A 15,914-nucleotide genomic window follows, 5' to 3' on the forward strand; every position below is an offset into this window, starting at 1 on the left:
CAGGACGGGTTGTGATAAAAGAAGTTTGATTCAGTCGTCCTGGAATTGCATCAGTTTTTACACCAAGGCTGGGTACGGCTCAGGAGTGGAGAACGTCATCAGCTGTAACAATAATTCGAATTGGAGATTCTATCGGAATAACGATGCGGTTGTCAACTTCTAGGAGGCGGAAATGGCCAAGTGGTAGGTCTACAGTTGGTAGTATGTAAGAGTCAAAAGATAAATCTTTAAAGTCTGTGTATTCATAAGATCAGTATCATTGATGACCAATAGCTTTAAGAGTGAGGTCAGGTTCGTCGATTTCGTCTATTATGTAGAGGATTTGAAGGGATGGGAGGGCTAGTATGACTAGGACGATAGCAGGTAAGATTGTTCAGACAAGTTCTACTTCTTGTGCGTCAATGGTGTTGGAGGATAGTTTTTCTATAAGCATAAGAGCTAGGAGATATAGAACTAGGCTACAAATGGCTAGTGCAACTATTAAGGTGTGATCGTGAAATTCAATAAGTTCTTCTATAATGGGGGATGAGGCGTCTTGAAAACCAAGTTGAGAGTGGTTGGTCATGGTGTGGGAGATGGGGTGTACTGGGTTTTCACCTGTGATTTAGTCTTGACAAGACTATGTAATGATTTTACTAACAACCCATAAGAAAGAAGCATGAGTGGTTTGATGCGGTTGGCTTGAAACCAGATTATGAGGGTTCGATTCCTTCCTTTCTTGTACTTGAACAAAAGCTGTGGTGGTGTGGCTTCGAAGGTGTGGTAGGGGGGAGGGCAACCGTGAATTCATTCAATGTTTGTGGAAGTAAGTTCTGGTTGTACTACTTTCCGTTTGGATGCAAAGGCTTCTCAGATAATAAACATTAGCATAATTACGGCTACCATGGAGATGAGGGAGCCAATGGAGGATAGGGTATTTCATAGGGTATAAGCATCTGGGTAATCTGAATATCGTCGTGGTATACCAGCTAAGCCTAGGAAATGTTGTGGGAAGAATGTTGGGTTAACTCCAAAGAATATAACCCCAAAGTGGGCTTTAGCTCATGTAGAATGAAGGGTATAGCCTGTGAATAGTGGGAATCAATGTGTGAAACCGGTTAAAATGGCGAATACTGCTCCTATGGATAATACATAGTGGAAGTGTGCAACTACGTAGTAAGTGTCGTGTAAGACAATATCTAGAGAGGAGTTGGTAAGAACAATACCTGTTAACCCACCAATGGTGAAAAGGAAAATAAAGCCTAGGGCTCATAGTATGGGCGGGTCTCATTTAATTGTCCCGCCATGTAGGGTGGCCAGTCAGCTGAATACTTTGATACCGGTGGGAATCGCAATAATTATGGTAGCGGATGTAAAGTAAGCTCGGGTGTCTACGTCCATTCCCACTGTGAATATCTGATGAGCTCATATGATGAAGCCTAGGAAGCCAATGGATAGTATAGCTCAGACTATGCCTATGTAGCCAAAGGGTTCTTTTTTACCAGCGTAGTAGGCTACGACGTGGGAGATAATTCCGAATCCTGGTAGGATAAGGATGTAGACTTCTGGATGCCCGAAAAATCAGAATAAGTGTTGAAATAAAATTGGGTCTCCGCCTCCTGCAGGATCAAAGAATGTAGTGTTTAGGTTTCGATCTGTTAGAAGCATTGTAATGCCAGTAGCAAGAACTGGTAGGGAGAGGAGAAGTAGCACTGCAGTAATTAAGACGGATCAAACAAATAGGGGAGTTTGGTATTGTGAGAGAGCAGGTGGTTTTATGTTGATTGCTGTGGTGATAAAGTTGATTGCTCCAAGGATGGAGGAGACACCTGCCAGGTGAAGAGAGAAGATTGCGAGGTCTACTGATGCGCCAGCGTGGGCTAGGTTTCCGGCTAATGGTGGGTATACCGTTCACCCTGTTCCAGCTCCAGCTTCAACTGTAGAGGAAGCTAGGAGTAGTAGGAAGGATGGAGGAAGAAGTCAGAAGCTTATGTTATTTATTCGTGGGAATGCTATGTCGGGGGCGCCAATTATTAATGGGACTAGTCAGTTGCCGAACCCTCCGATTATGATAGGTATTACTATAAAGAAAATTATAACAAAGGCATGTGCGGTGACGATTACATTGTAGATTTGATCATCACCTAGAAGGGTTCCAGGTTGTCCTAGTTCTGCTCGAATGAGAAGGCTTAGGGCTGTGCCGATTATACCGGTTCATGCACCAAAAATAAGGTAAAGTGTGCCAATATCCTTGTGATTGGTAGAGAATAATCAATGATTGATGAAAGTCATAGGTAAGATGGTTGAGTGTTGAAGTGTTAGGCTGTAGTCCTTTTTACAGAGGTTTAATTCCTCTTCTTATCGATTCTGTAGTGAAGTTCATGTTGAGTTGCAAGCTCATTGATGTGCATTAGATATGCGCCGGGATCTAGTAGGCAGAAGCCTGTTGGTTGGGGCATTTAGCTGTTAACTAAAATTTTATGGGATCAAGGCCCATCTGTCTAGGAAGAGGTTCTAGCTTAATTAAAGCATCTGAGTTGCATTCAGGAGATACAGGTTAATATCTTGTGGATCTTAACAGAAACCAAGGGGGGTTGGTCCTTGTTTAAGGCTTTGAAGGCCTTCGGTTTAAATAACCTAAGTTTCTAGGAGATTGTGAGTACTATGGGGGATAGTGGTAGGAGTATGATTGATAAAGTAGTAAAGGCTGTGGTGAGGGGGTTAGTTGGCTTGTTAGTTTGTCATTGTTTCATGTAGTTAGTGAAGTTTGGGGGTAGTGTGATGGTTGCACAGTAGGCTAGGTGTAGGTAGAAGAAAAGTCCGAGTAAAGAAAGTAGGGCAATAGTTGTGGCTGTTATAGTTAGTTCTTGTTTAGTGAGCTCTTGAATGATTAATCATTTAGGTAGGAATCCTGTCAGGGGAGGAAGGCCTGCGAGGGAGAGGAGAGTGAGCATAAAGATTGTAGTTAGTGAGGGAATTTTAGTTCATGTAGTCATTACAGTGGATAGTTTTAGGGTATTGGTTGTGTTAAGAATGAAGAAGATAGCGGAAGTTGTCATAGTATAGAGATAGAAGGTAATTAAAGTCAGATTGGGGTTATAGCTGAGAATAATAGTTATTCATCCAAGGTGGGCGATGGATGAGAAAGCTAAAACTTTGCGGGTTTGAGTTTGGTTAAGTCCTATTCAGCCTCCTAGGGCTGCGGAGGCAATTGCTATTAAGGATAGGAGGGTTGGGTTGAGTGATGGGGATGTTAGGTAAAATAGGGTGATTGGTGGAAATTTTATGACTGTAGCTAGTAGGAGGCATGTAGTTATGGTTGAACCTTGAAGGACTTCTGGAAATCAGAAGTGAAATGGGACTAAGGCTAGTTTAATTGAAATTGCAATTGTTAATAGCATACATGATATGGGATGGGTTAGTTGGGTGATGTCCCACTGGCCAGAGAATCATGCATTGGTCATGCTGGAAAATAGGAGCAGTGTAGATGCGGTTGCTTGGGTTAGAAAGTATTTAGTAGAAGCTTCAATGGCCCGTGGGTGGTGGCTTTTAGAGATTAAGGGAAGAATAGCTAAAGTATTAATTTCTAAACCGACTCATGCTGTTATTCAATGGTTGCTTGAAATTGTGATAGAGGTTCCTAGGAGTAAGCTTATTGTGGAGATTAATTTAGCTTGAGGATTCATTAGTAAGGGAAGGAGTTAAACCATCATTTTCGGGGTATGGGCCCGATAGCTTAATTAGCTGACCTTACTAGAAAATAATATAGAGGGAGTATAGAGGATTTTGATTCCTTTAGTGTAGGTTCGATTCCTACTTTTCTAAGTTTAGGAAATGAGAGGATTGGTTCACCTCTATGTTCACTTTATCATAGTAACCCTTTTGGATTCAGGCACATTTCCTTGAGGTACCTTAGGTAGGGGGGTAAGCCTGCATAGGAAATAGGGAGGCTGGTATGTCATAGGCATAAGGCTAGTGTTAGGGGTAAGAAGTTTTTTCAGAGTAAATGTATGAATTGGTCATAGCGGAATCGAGGGTAGGAGGCACGGATTCATAAGAAGCCTGCGGAAAGGAGAAGGGTTTTTGTAGCTGGAGTCAAAGGGAAGAACTCTTGAGGGAGGTTAAGCGAGTTGGGATTAAGGAATAGAGTGGTTGTGAGTGTATTTATAAGTATAATGTTAGCGTATTCGGCGAGAAAGAATAGGGCAAAGGGGCCTGCAGCATATTCTACGTTAAATCCTGAGACTAGTTCAGATTCTCCCTCTGTCAGGTCAAATGGGGCACGGTTTGTTTCAGCAAGTGAGGAGATGTATCATATTATTGCTAGGGGTCAAGAAGAGAAAATGAGGTAGAGAGGTTCTTGAGTTGTTGCAAGGGTATTAAGGGTGTAATTACCGCTTAGAATAATCACAGATAGGAGAATAATAGCTAGGGTGACTTCGTAGGAAATGGTTTGTGCGACTGCTCGGAGGGCACCAATTAGGGCATATTTTGAGTTAGAGGCTCATCCTGACCATAGGATTGAGTAGACTGCTAAGCTGGATAGAGCTAGGAGGAAGAGTATACCTAGGTTTAGGTCAGTGAGGGGAAAGGGTAGAGGGAGAGGTACTCAGATTGTAATAGCTAGGAGAAGGGCTAGAATAGGAGTAGTTATGAATAAGTAGGGGGATGAAGTTGATGGACGGATTGGTTCTTTGATGAATAGTTTTACTCCATCTGCTATGGGCTGTAAGAGGCCAAATGGTCCTACAATGTTGGGCCCTTTTTGGGCTTGCATGTAACTTAAAACTTTACGTTCAACTAGGGTAAGGAATGCTACGGCGATGAGGATGGATAAAGCATAGGATAGTGACATGATGAGATAAGTTAGGGTTAAGTGAATTGTCATATGTTTTATGTGGAGCTAGGGAGAGGATTTGAACCTCTGGGTAAAGGGTTTAAGCCTTCTGCATTTGCCAAGCTCTGCCACGTTAGCGGTCCTTTTCTAGGAAGGGGGTTATGGTGAAGCTCTTAGTAATTCAGTTGGGTTCATTACTGGGTGCGAAGGCGTGCTTGTGGTATAGGCCTTACTTCTTCGGTCCTTTCGTACTAGAAGGAGTTATAACATAGATAGAAACCGACCTGGATTACTCCGGTCTGAACTCAGATCACGTAGGACTGTTAATCATTGAACAAACGAACCCTTGGGAGCGGTTGCACCACTAGGATGTCCTGATCCAACGTCGAGGTCGTAAACCTCCTTGTCGATGTGGGCTCTTGAAGGAGATTGCGCTGTTATCCCTGGGGTAGCTAGGTTCATTAATCAATTATATTGGGTCTGGCTACTATTAGCACGTTGATGAGTAGTTCTTGGTCAAGATGGGTTGTCTGGTTTTTGGAGGTTGAGTTTATCTCCAAGGTCACCCCAACCAAAAAATGCATACCAGCAAGATCCCGGGAGAGTAGGTCCTGTGGAGGAAAATTGTTTATGGGGGTGGTAGCAGGTTTTAAAGTTCCACAGGGTCTTCTTGTCTTATGAAGTTATTCCTGCTTTTGCACAGGAAGATCAATTTCACTGATTATCTGTAGGAGACAGCTAAGACTTCGTTAAGCCATTCATACAAGTCCCGATTTATGGGACAATTGATTGCGCTACCTTTGCACGGTTAGGATACCGCGGCCGTTGAACGTATTGTCACTGGGCAGGCTTCACCTTTAATACTTGGTTTAGCTAAAGGCTATGTTTTTGGTAAACAGTCGGGCCTTGGATTTGCCTAGTTCCTTTTACAGATTTTAATCATCTTTGAGAGGCACTCCGTAGGTGGGTTAACAGGGTTTTAGATATAGGGTCTTGTTAGGGTTAGAAAATATCCTGTAGTCTGTTAATAATGTTGTAATGTAAGCTTGCGCCGTAGAGGGGGTCCCTAGTTACTTATTTTAGCATTAATTCTCTTATTCATCATAAGTTGGCCTATTGGGGAGGAGGGAGTCATAAGAAGGTTTGGATTTTTAGGTGTATAGCTTTGACGCACTCTTTAATGGTGGCTGCTTGAAGGCCCACAGTTAAGGTGTAATTTAACTTATCCGCTGGGGGAGAGTGTATTCTTTTTTAAAGGAGCTGTACCTCCTTTAAATAACCCTTAATTCGCTTCATGTGGGTTGAGTGTAGTCCTAGGGGGTGAATTAAGAGGGAACTAAGATTCGTCTCATAGGCAACCAGCTATCACCCAGCTCGATTGGCTTTTCACCTCTACTAGCGAGTCATCCCACTCTTTTGCAACAGAGACGGGTTTGCTCAGTAAATAGCTGCTCGTAAGTAGCTCGCTTGGGTTTCGGGGTGGCAAACTTAAATTGGCTTTTTGCTTGGGCAGTTCTTGCTAAATCATGATGCAAAAGGTACAAGGGTTGGTCTTTGCTATTTAGTGCTTGGTTTGTCATTGCTATTTCATATTTCCCTTACGGTACATGATCTCTATCGCGTCTTGAGTTCACCTTTCTATTGCCTATACTAGGTTGAGTGAGAGAATGCTTTGATTTGGTGGGTGACATAATATGGTCCATATGTAATTTGGTAGAAGAGCTAGAGCTAGGCTTCAAGGCGATCTGGTATGAAACAGATATCTTTCAGGTGTAAGCTGAATGTTTTTATTATAGCTACGTCTTGGTAGACTAAGTGCACCTTCCGGTACACTTATCTTGTTACGACTTGCCTCATCTCTAGCTTGGGAGTTTATTATGAATAAAATTAGTTGTAGCTTGTGAGGAGGGTGACGGGCAGTATGTACGTGCTTCAGAGTCAACTTAAAGGGGGCATCATTGTCCTGCTTTACTGCTTTTCTTTAAGAAAGCAAAAACTGAAACAGGGAAAAAGAAAGACAGTGTGACCTGAATTCATTCCTTAAAAAAACTTGCCAAGAAATAGAGCCATCCAGGGTCCACCTGTTAGTTTTATTAGAATATCTCAGAACATGAAGGAGGCAAAACTTGAATAGGATAAAATCAAAACAAGCTGAAGCAAAATAAAAGAGGAAACAAATTAGAAAAAAAAAGTTATCAGTTTACAAGGCAAAACCAATTGCTTAGTAATGTTAGATTTCAGCAAAATAATCTGTGACCTGTGCATTGTGGTGCAGTTAAGCCTATAGATTTTGGCCTGCTAGAGTGGCTGTTCAGGTGCTTTCCTTGGTACCAGTGTATTTAGCCACTTTCAGCACGACAAGAAAATGATGAGGACAGTAAAATCTGTTATCTAAGACATGGGCACTTCTTGAGCAGCAAGAGTTTTCTGTGGTGGTACCTTTTGTCTGGCACAAATCTTCATTTGGATTGTATTTTTCAGGAGGTGGGACCGACAATTGCAGCGCAGGGCTGAAAAAAGGTAACAGCAGCTCTTTACACCAGGAAAAACAGTCTGGAAGCTTTGGCTTTGAGGTGCAGTTGTTGGGGCAGCCTGGGCACTTCTTGGGCAGCAAGAGTTTTCTGTGGTGGCACCTTTTGTCTGGCAGCAATCTTCATTTGGATTCAATTTTTCAAAAGGTGGGACCAGCCATTGCAGCGCAGGACTGAAAAAAGGGAACAGCAGCTCTTTCCACCAGGAAAAACAGTCTGGAAGCTTTGCCTTTGAGATGCAGTTTTTGGGACACCCGGGGCACTTCTTGGGCAGCAAGAGTTTTCTGTGGTGGCACCTTTTGTCTGGCAGCAATCTTCATTTGCATTCAGTTTTTCAGGAGATGGCACAGGCCACTGCAGCACAGGGCTGAGAAAAGGGAACAGCACCTCTTTCCACCAGGAAAAAAAGTCTGGAAGCTTTGGCATCAGGTTTAGTTGTTGGGGCAGCCTGGGCACTTCTTGGGAAGCAAAGATCTTTCTGTGGTGGCACCTTTTGTCTGGCAGCAATCTTCATTTGGATTCAATTTTTCAAGAGGTGGGACAGGCCATTGCAGCGCAGGGCTGAAAAAGGGGAACAGCAGCTCTTTCCACCAGGAAAAAAAGTCTGGATCCTTTGGATTTGAGGCGCAGTTGGTGGGGCGTCCTGGGTACCTCTTGGCAGGTACAGTTTTCTGTGGTGGCACCTTTTGTCTGGCAGGAATTTTCATTTGGATTCAATTTTTCAAAAGGTGGGACCGGCCATTGCAGCACAGGGCTGAAAAAAGGGAACAGCAGCTCTTTCCACCAGGAAAAAAGGTCTGGAAGCTTTGGCTTTGAGGTGTAGTTGGTGGGACAGCCTGGGCACTTCTTGGGCAGGAGGACCTTTCTGTGGTGGCACCTTTTGTCTGGCACGAATCTTCATTTGGATTCTATTTTTCAGGAGGTGGGACCGGCCACTACAGCGCAGGGCAGAAAAGGGAACAGCAGCTCTTTCCACCAGGAAAAAAAGTCTGGATCCTTTGACTTGGAGGTGCAGTTGTTGGGGCAGCCTGGGCACTTCTTGGGCAGCAAAGAACTTTCTGTGGTGGCACCTTTTGTCTGGCAGGAATCTTCATTTGGATTCAATTTTTTAAAAGGTGGAACCGGCCATTGCAGCACAGGGCTGAAAAAAGGGAACAGCATGCCTTTCCCTAAGGAAAAACAGTCCGGAAGCTTTGGCTTGGAGGTGCAGTTGTTGGGGCAGCCTGGGCACTCCTTGGGCAGCAAGACCTCTCTGTGGTGGCACCTTTTGTTTGGCAGGAATCTTCATTTGAATTCTTTTTTCAGGAGGTGGGACAGGTCCTTCCATCACAGGGCAGAAAAAAGGGAACAGCAGCTCTTTCCACCAGAAAAAATGTCTGGAAGCTTTGGCTTGGAGGTGCAGTTGTTGGGGCAGCCTGGGCACTTCGTGGGCAGCAAAGATCTTTCTGTGGTGGCACCTTTTGTCTGGCAGAGTGTTTCTTAGGGTGTCGGAGTGTGTCTGAGTGTGTCTGGGTGTGTACTGGTGTGTGTGATTGTGTCTGGGTGTGCCTGAGTGTGCCTGAGTGTGTCTGAGAGTGTGTGAGTGTATCTGAGTGTGCTTGAGTGTTTCTGAATGTGTGCGAATGTTTGTGAGTTTGTCTGCATGTGTGGGAGTGTGCTTGAGTGTGTCTGAGAGTGTGTGAGTGTTTCTGAGTGTGTGTGGATGTGTGGGAGTGTGTCTGACTGTGTCTGAATGTGTCTGAGTGTGTTTGGGTGTGCTCAAGTGTGTCAGAGAGTGCCTGAGTGTGTCTGAGTGTGTCTGAGTGTGTGTGAGTGTGCCTAGCTTGGTGAGAGTATGTCTCAGTGTGTCTGATCATATCTGAGTGTGAGTGAATGTGTCGGGGTGTGTGCGAGTGTGTCTGAGTGTGTCTGAATGTGTCTGAGTGTGTTTGGGTGTGCTCAAGTGTGTCAGAGAGTGCCTGAGTGTGTCTGAGCGTGTCTGAGTGTATCTGAGTGTGTCTGGGTGTGTGGGAATGTGCTTGAGTGTGTCTGAGTGTGTCTGAGCATATCTGAGTGTGGCGGAATGAGTCTGGGTGTGCCTGAGTGTGTCTGAGTGCGTTCAAGCGTGCCTGAGTGTGTGTGAGTGTGTCTGAGTGTGTCAGAACGTGTCTGAGTGGGTCTAAGTGTGTCTGGGTGTGTGCAAGTGTGTGTGAGTGTGTGTGAGTGTGTGAGTTTGCGTGAGTGTGTGCAAGTGTGTCTGAGTGTGTCTGAATGTACCTGCGTGTGTGTGAGTGTGTGTGAGTGTGTGCGAGTGTGTCTGGGTGTGCCTGAGTGTGTCTGAGTGTGTCTGAGCGTATGTGAGTGTGAGCGACTGTGTCTGGGTGTGTGCGAGTGTGTCTGAGTGTGTCTAAGTGTGTCTGAGTGTGTGCGAGTGTGCCTGAGTGTGCCTGAGAGTGTGTGAGTGTTTCTGAGTGTTTCTGAGTGTGTCTGAGTGTGTCAGAGTATGTCTGAGTGTGCCTAAGTGTGTCTGAGTGTGTCAGAGTGATTTTGAGTGTTTCTGAGTGTTTCTGAGTGTGTCTGAGTGTGTCTCAGCGTGTCTGAGTGTGCCTGAGTGTGTGTGAGTGTTTCTGAGTGTGTGAGAGTGTGTCTGAATGTGTGCGAATGTTTCTGAATGTGTCTGGAAGTGTGGGAGTTTGCTTGACTCTGTCTGAGTGCGCCTGAGTGTGTCTGAGTGTGTGTGAGTGTATGTGAGTGTGTGTGTGTGTCTGAGTGTGTCTGGGTGTACCTGAGTGTTTCTGAGCGTGTCGGATTGTATCTGAGTGTGTCTGGGTGTGTGCAAGTGTGTCTGAGCGTGTGTGAGTGTTTCTTAGTGTCTCTGAGTGTGTCTGAGTGTTTCTGAGTGTGCCTGAGTGTGTCTGAGTGTGCCTGAGAGTGTGTGAGTGTTTCTGAGTGTGTCTGGGTGTGTGCAAGTGTGTCTGAGCGTGTCGGAGTGTATCTGAGTGTGTCTGGGTGTGTGCGTGTGTCTGAGTGTGCCTGAGTGTGCCTGAGAGTGTGTGAGTGTTTCTGAGCGTGTGAGTGTGTCTGAAGGTGTGCGAATGTTTCTGAATGTGTCTAGATGTGTGGGAGTGGGCTTGAGTGTGTCTGAGTGTGTTTGAGTGTGCCTGAGTGTTTCTGAGCGTGTCGGAGTGTATCTGAGTGTGTCTGGGTGTGTGCGTTTCTGAGCGTGTCTGAGCGTGCCTGAGTGTGTCTGAGAGTGCGTGAGTGTTTCTGAGTGTGTGTGTGCCTGAATGTGTGCGAATGTTTCTGAATGTGTCTGGATATGTGGGTGTGTGCTTGAATGTGTCTGAGTGTGTCTGAGCGTATCTGAGTGTGAGCGAATGTGTCTGTTTGTGTGCGAGTGTGTCTGAGTGTGTCAGAGTGTGCTTGAGTGTATGCGACTGTGTCTGTGTGTGTCTGAGTGTGCCTGAGCGTGTCTGAGTGTGCCTGAGTGAGTCTGAGTGTGCCTGAGTGTGCGAGTGTGTGTATCCGAGTGTGCCTGAGTGTTTCTGAGCGTGTCGGAGTGTATCTGAGTGTGTCTGGGTGTGTGCGTATCTGAGCGTATCTGAGTGTGCCTGAGTGTGTCCGAGAGTGCGTGAGTGTTTCTGAATGTGTGAGTGTGTCAGAATGTGTGCAAATGTTTCTGAATGTGCCTGGATGTGTGGTTGTGTGTCTGAGTGTGTCTGAGTGTGTCAGAGTGTGTCTGAGTGTACCTAAGTGTGTCTGATTGTGTGCGAGTGTGTCTGAGTGTGCCTGAGTGAGTCTGAGTGTGCCTGAGTGAGTCTGAGTGTGCCAGAGTGTGCGAGTGTGTGTGTCCGAGTGTGCCTGAGTGTTTCTGAGCGTGTCGGAGTGTATCTGAGTGTGTCTGGGTGTGTGCGTATCTGAGCGTATCTGAGTTTGTCTGAGTGTGTCTGAGAGTGCGTGAGTGTTTCTGAATGTGTGAGTGTGTCTGAATGTGTGCAAATGTTTCTGAATGTGCCTGGATGTGTGGTTGTGTGTCTGAGTGTGTCTGTGTGTGTCAGAGTGTGTCTGAGTGTACCTAAGTGTGTCTGATTGTGTGCGAGTGTGTCTGAGTGTGCCTGAGTGAGTCTGAGTGTGCCTGAGTGAGTCTGAGTGTGCCAGAGTGTGCGAGTGTGTGTCCGAGTGTGCCTGAGTGTTTCTGAGCGTGTCGGAGTGTATCTGAGTGTGTCTGGGTGTGTGCGTATCTGAGCGTATCTGAGTTTGTCTGAGTGTGTCTGAGAGTGCGTGAGTGTTTCTGAATGTGTGAGTGTGTCTGAATGTGTGCAAATGTTTCTGAATGTGCCTGGATGTGTGGTTGTGTGTCTGAGTGTGTCTGTGTGTGTCAGAGTGTGTCTGAGTGTGCCTAAGTGTGTCTGATTGTGTGTGAGTGTGTCTGAGTTTGTCTGAGTGTGTCTGAGTGTGCCTGAGCATGTCTGAGTGTGCCTGAGGGTGTCTGAGTGTGCCTGAGTGTGCGAGTGTGTGTGTCTGAGTGTGCCTGAGTGTTTCTGAGCGTGTCGGATTGTATCTGAGTGTGTCTGGGTGTGTGCAAGTGTGTCTGAGCGTGTCTGAGTGTTTCTGAGTGCCTCTGAGTGTGTCTGAGTGTGTCTGAGTGTGTGTAAGAGTGTGCAAGTGTTTCTGAGTGTGTCTGAGTGTGCCTGAGTGTACCTGAGCGTGTTGGAGTGTATCTGAGTGTGTCTGGGTGTGTGCGTGTGTCTGAGTGTGCCTGAGTGTGTCTGAGTGTGCCTGAGTGTTTCTGAGCGTGTCGGATTGTATCTGAGTGTGTCTGGGTGTGTGCAAGTGTGTCTGAGCGTGTCTGAGTGTTTCTGAGTGCCTCTGAGTGTGTCTGAGTGTGTCTGAGTGTGTGTAAGAGTGTGCAAGTGTTTCTGAGTGTGTCTGAGTGTGCCTGAGTGTACCTGAGCGTGTCGGAGTGTATCTGAGTGTGTCTGGGTGTGTGCGTGTGTCTGAGTGTGCCTGAGTGTGTCTGAGTGTGCCTGAGAGTGTGTGAGTGTTTCTGAGCGTGTGAGTGTGTCTGAAGGTGTGCGAATGTTTCTGAATGTGTCTTGATGTGTGGGAGTGGGCTTGAGTGTGTCTGAGTGTGTTTGAGTGTGTCTGAGTGTTTCTGAGCGTGTCGGAGTGTATCTGAGTGTGTCTGGGTGTGTGCGTTTCTGAGCGTGTCTGAGCGAGCCTGAGTGTGTCTGAGTGTGTCTGAGTGTGTCTGAGTGTTTCTGAGTGTGTCTGAGTGTGTGTGAGAGTGTGCAAGTGTTTCTGAGTGTGTCTGTGTGGCAATGAACTTGCCATATACAGTATGGAAAAAGTCCTCTCAGAGATGGACTAATGAGGAAAACAGCTCAAACCTTATGGAAACAGAAGGTTTTACTGTAGTTTAAGCATGTCTCAACATGTTTGTGTATTTTCTGCAGTGTCACTGTCTCCCAGACACCCCCTGTGAAGCTATTGTCTCCCACACAAGGTGTCCTGAGGTTTCTCATTGGTCCCTTGTTAACCCTTTCCTATTGGCTGTTGACCCCGTACCTGATGGCCCCCTTTGACCTTCCTAAAAGCCTTATAAACCCCAACCCCACAATAAACTTCCTCTTTCTTCTGTCCCTCCCAGGTGGTCTGTGTGTGCTCCTTGCGGGGTCACCGGGCCACGTGCTGGGGTGGGGGGAAGGGCATTCACCTTGCAGGTAATGGGGCAAGCAGCATAAGGCCTGGAGGTCTCCCCCAATATACCCAATCCGCCGTAATTGGTGCCACGTGGTGAGACCAAGATTGTTTGAACTCTTCTGTGAAGATATAACCAATCCTAAAGCATAAATGGGACTAGTTTATGTTCAACGGCGGACCGGAGTCTAAGCGGCAAAGATATTAGCAGGCAGCATCACCACAAGAGAGCATCCTGTTTTGAATATCTCAACCTTCCTGACGGCATTCAGGTAAGGAGCAGACCGGGCATATTCCCTTATATAAAGACACAAACGACAAAAAAAAAAAAATGGGGACTTCCCTCACTAAGACTGAAAAAGAGAACTATAAGCATTTGAAAAATTTATTAAGTTGTAATGGCAAATCGACTAACAAAAAATCCTTGAAATACCTTTTCAAAGTTATGGTTAAAAGTGACTTTAAACTTCCTTTCTGTCTGATGACTAAAGATTGGGAATTACTAGGCAGACAGATTTGGATAGCTGCAAATTCCAACGATAAAGCAGCAGTACATGCCAACATAGCTTGGACTCATATCGTAACAATTCTTGAAATGCAAGAAAAAGATTCTGAACCCCAACGAGAAAGCAGCGCAGCTTCCCTCCGGGGTCTAGGAGAGGGTGGGAGACCAAAATCGCCGCGGGAAGCGGGGGAGGAGGGAAACGGAGATCACGAACGGCAGCCCTGGGCAGGCACCCCCCCTCAACCCCCCCCATCATGGTCAGCACATGGTGGAGCCGCGCACCCGGTCCCTGATACAGTAGGAGGCTTTGGAACTGGCCAGCCTCAGCCCCCTGCGCAGATGGGACCCGCAGCGGCAACCCCCAGCCCGGGTTTCACCATTGGGGCAGCCCCTGCCCCGTCCCGGGCCCCTCCGTCGCGGCCGCCGCTGCAGCGAGGGGAGAAGGAGCCGCCCGCAGCCAGCTCCAGCGGGATCCCTCCCCGCCCCCCTCCCCCTCTCCCTCCGAGAGCAGGCGAAACCATCCCGCTGCTCCCAAGCCCCGACTTCCTTCAGCCACCACCCCTGACATGGAATAGCTGCCACAGACACTGTTCGGGACAGAGCTGTGCCGAGGAAAATCCAGCAGCCGTTTGCGTAGCCCCGGCCCCACTCCCTCCCGCCCAGCAGTTCTCAGCAGGAGATCGCCAGCTCCAGTTTCTCCAGGCACCTCCACAGCCGCAACCCCCGACCACTATCACCGCATGGTCAAAAAAAGGAGGTGAGGAATTCCCAGCTTTCAACCACGCCGGAGCAGCAGCGAGAACTCCTGCCTTCCCTACGGATGCCCAGCAGGACAGGATGACGTCATCGGGACCCCCTCTCTACCCGGCGCCGGGGACGGGACAACTCCTGCCCTGCAGCTCCAGCTCTGCCCCGCTTCTTCCTACATCCTGCTGCAACATGCAAAGAAACCCACAGCTGCAGAACAGTTTTACCACCGAACATCAAAGACTCCCCCAGCTAACGGACAATATTTCCCCCACTTCTCACAGCGTAAATCTAGCAGTGACAGACTCAGCAGCACCGAACTCACAATCCTTAAAAACATTTAACCAATTTTCTCCCAATAATCCATTTTCAAATATGTCAAATAATTTTAACAATTCTGTTTCTCCTTCTAACCCTTTTTTTCTTCCACAGGAAGCAACCAGACCAATGCTTGTAATGATATAGATGATATTGATACACCTGTTAATGATGTAAATTATTGCAGGCATATCCAGTGTTTTATAATCCAGGTTCAGCCCCAGTGTGGGACCCCTTATCCATACCCCTTCTCAAAGATGCAAAAAAAGCAGTAACAACTTATGGGTTGAACTCAGCCTATGCAATGGGAATTCTGTCATCTATATTCTCTGGTTTTATACTAACCCCAAATGATTTAAAAGATATCATGAGAGCTTTACTAACTAAGGTACAAGTATCATTGTTTTTAGATGAATGGCAAGCTTTAATTAGAAAATATGCTCATGAAACTAGCTCTACTACACGTAGACCTATAAAAACTACCATACAAATGCTTTTTGGTGAAGGTCCTTATTCTACAAATACAGATCAGGCCCAAATTCCCAAACAAGACCTAATTGCTACAAGAAATATGGCATTACAGGCACTACAATCAGTAGCTGAAGCTTCTGAAACAACTCCACCTTTCCATAATATAATTCAAAAGCCTGATGAATCTTTTATTGACTTTGCAGAACAGTTAAAAGAATCTATAGAAAAACAAATAAAGGTGAAAGATGCACAAGATGCTCTGTTCTTGAAACTAGCTATCTCCAATTCAAATACACAGTGTCAACAAATACTTAGAAACCTTCGTGATCCTACCCCCATGGATATGGTAAAAGTTTGCAAAGATATTAGCCCTAATGACAAATTAGCAGATAGCCTGGTCCAAGCTCAGGCGTCAATGTCAAACCAATTAGTTGAAGCTAATACACAATTAGGGAATCAAATTGCTGAGGCAACTCAGCAGATGGCAGAAAAAATGACTGAAGTTTTAGCAGCTGCCCTAGACCACTCCAAAATAATATGCCATAACTGCAAACGTCCAGGTCATATAAAAGCTAACTGCCCACAAGTTCAAAGCCCCAATTCTCAAAAGAAAATCATTCGTCCAGGCCTTTGCCCCGGATGTAAAAAAGGGGTAAAATGAGCTGTAAAATGTCAATCTCTATTTGACAAACACGGAAACCCACTATCACCCAGGCCTTCTCGCACTCTCCACAGGGACAAAGGGTAGTGGAGAGAACTCACAAATCCTTAAAAGATATGCTGAAAAAACAAGAAAAAACAACTGTAGGTCTCTCTCCATCAGAATGTTTAAAAAAGGCATTGTATG

At 46.1% G+C, this 15,914-nt stretch overlaps 1 long non-coding RNA gene and 1 pseudogene across 1 annotated transcript in view; one reads left to right on the top strand and one right to left on the bottom strand.

Annotated features, from left to right (window-relative positions):
- The window catches only part of LOC120324551, a 53,584-nt gene that overhangs the window by 22,172 nt on the left and 15,498 nt on the right, over positions 1-15,914 (top strand). The window lies entirely within an intron of this gene.
- Positions 2,439-3,665, bottom strand: LOC120324550 (annotated as a pseudogene).

This window comes from Pipra filicauda, unplaced genomic scaffold (assembly GCF_003945595.2).
Source record: "Pipra filicauda isolate LSUMZ 115617 unplaced genomic scaffold, ASM394559v2 scaffold587_size370460_pilon, whole genome shotgun sequence".
Lineage (NCBI taxonomy): Eukaryota > Metazoa > Chordata > Aves > Passeriformes > Pipridae > Pipra > Pipra filicauda.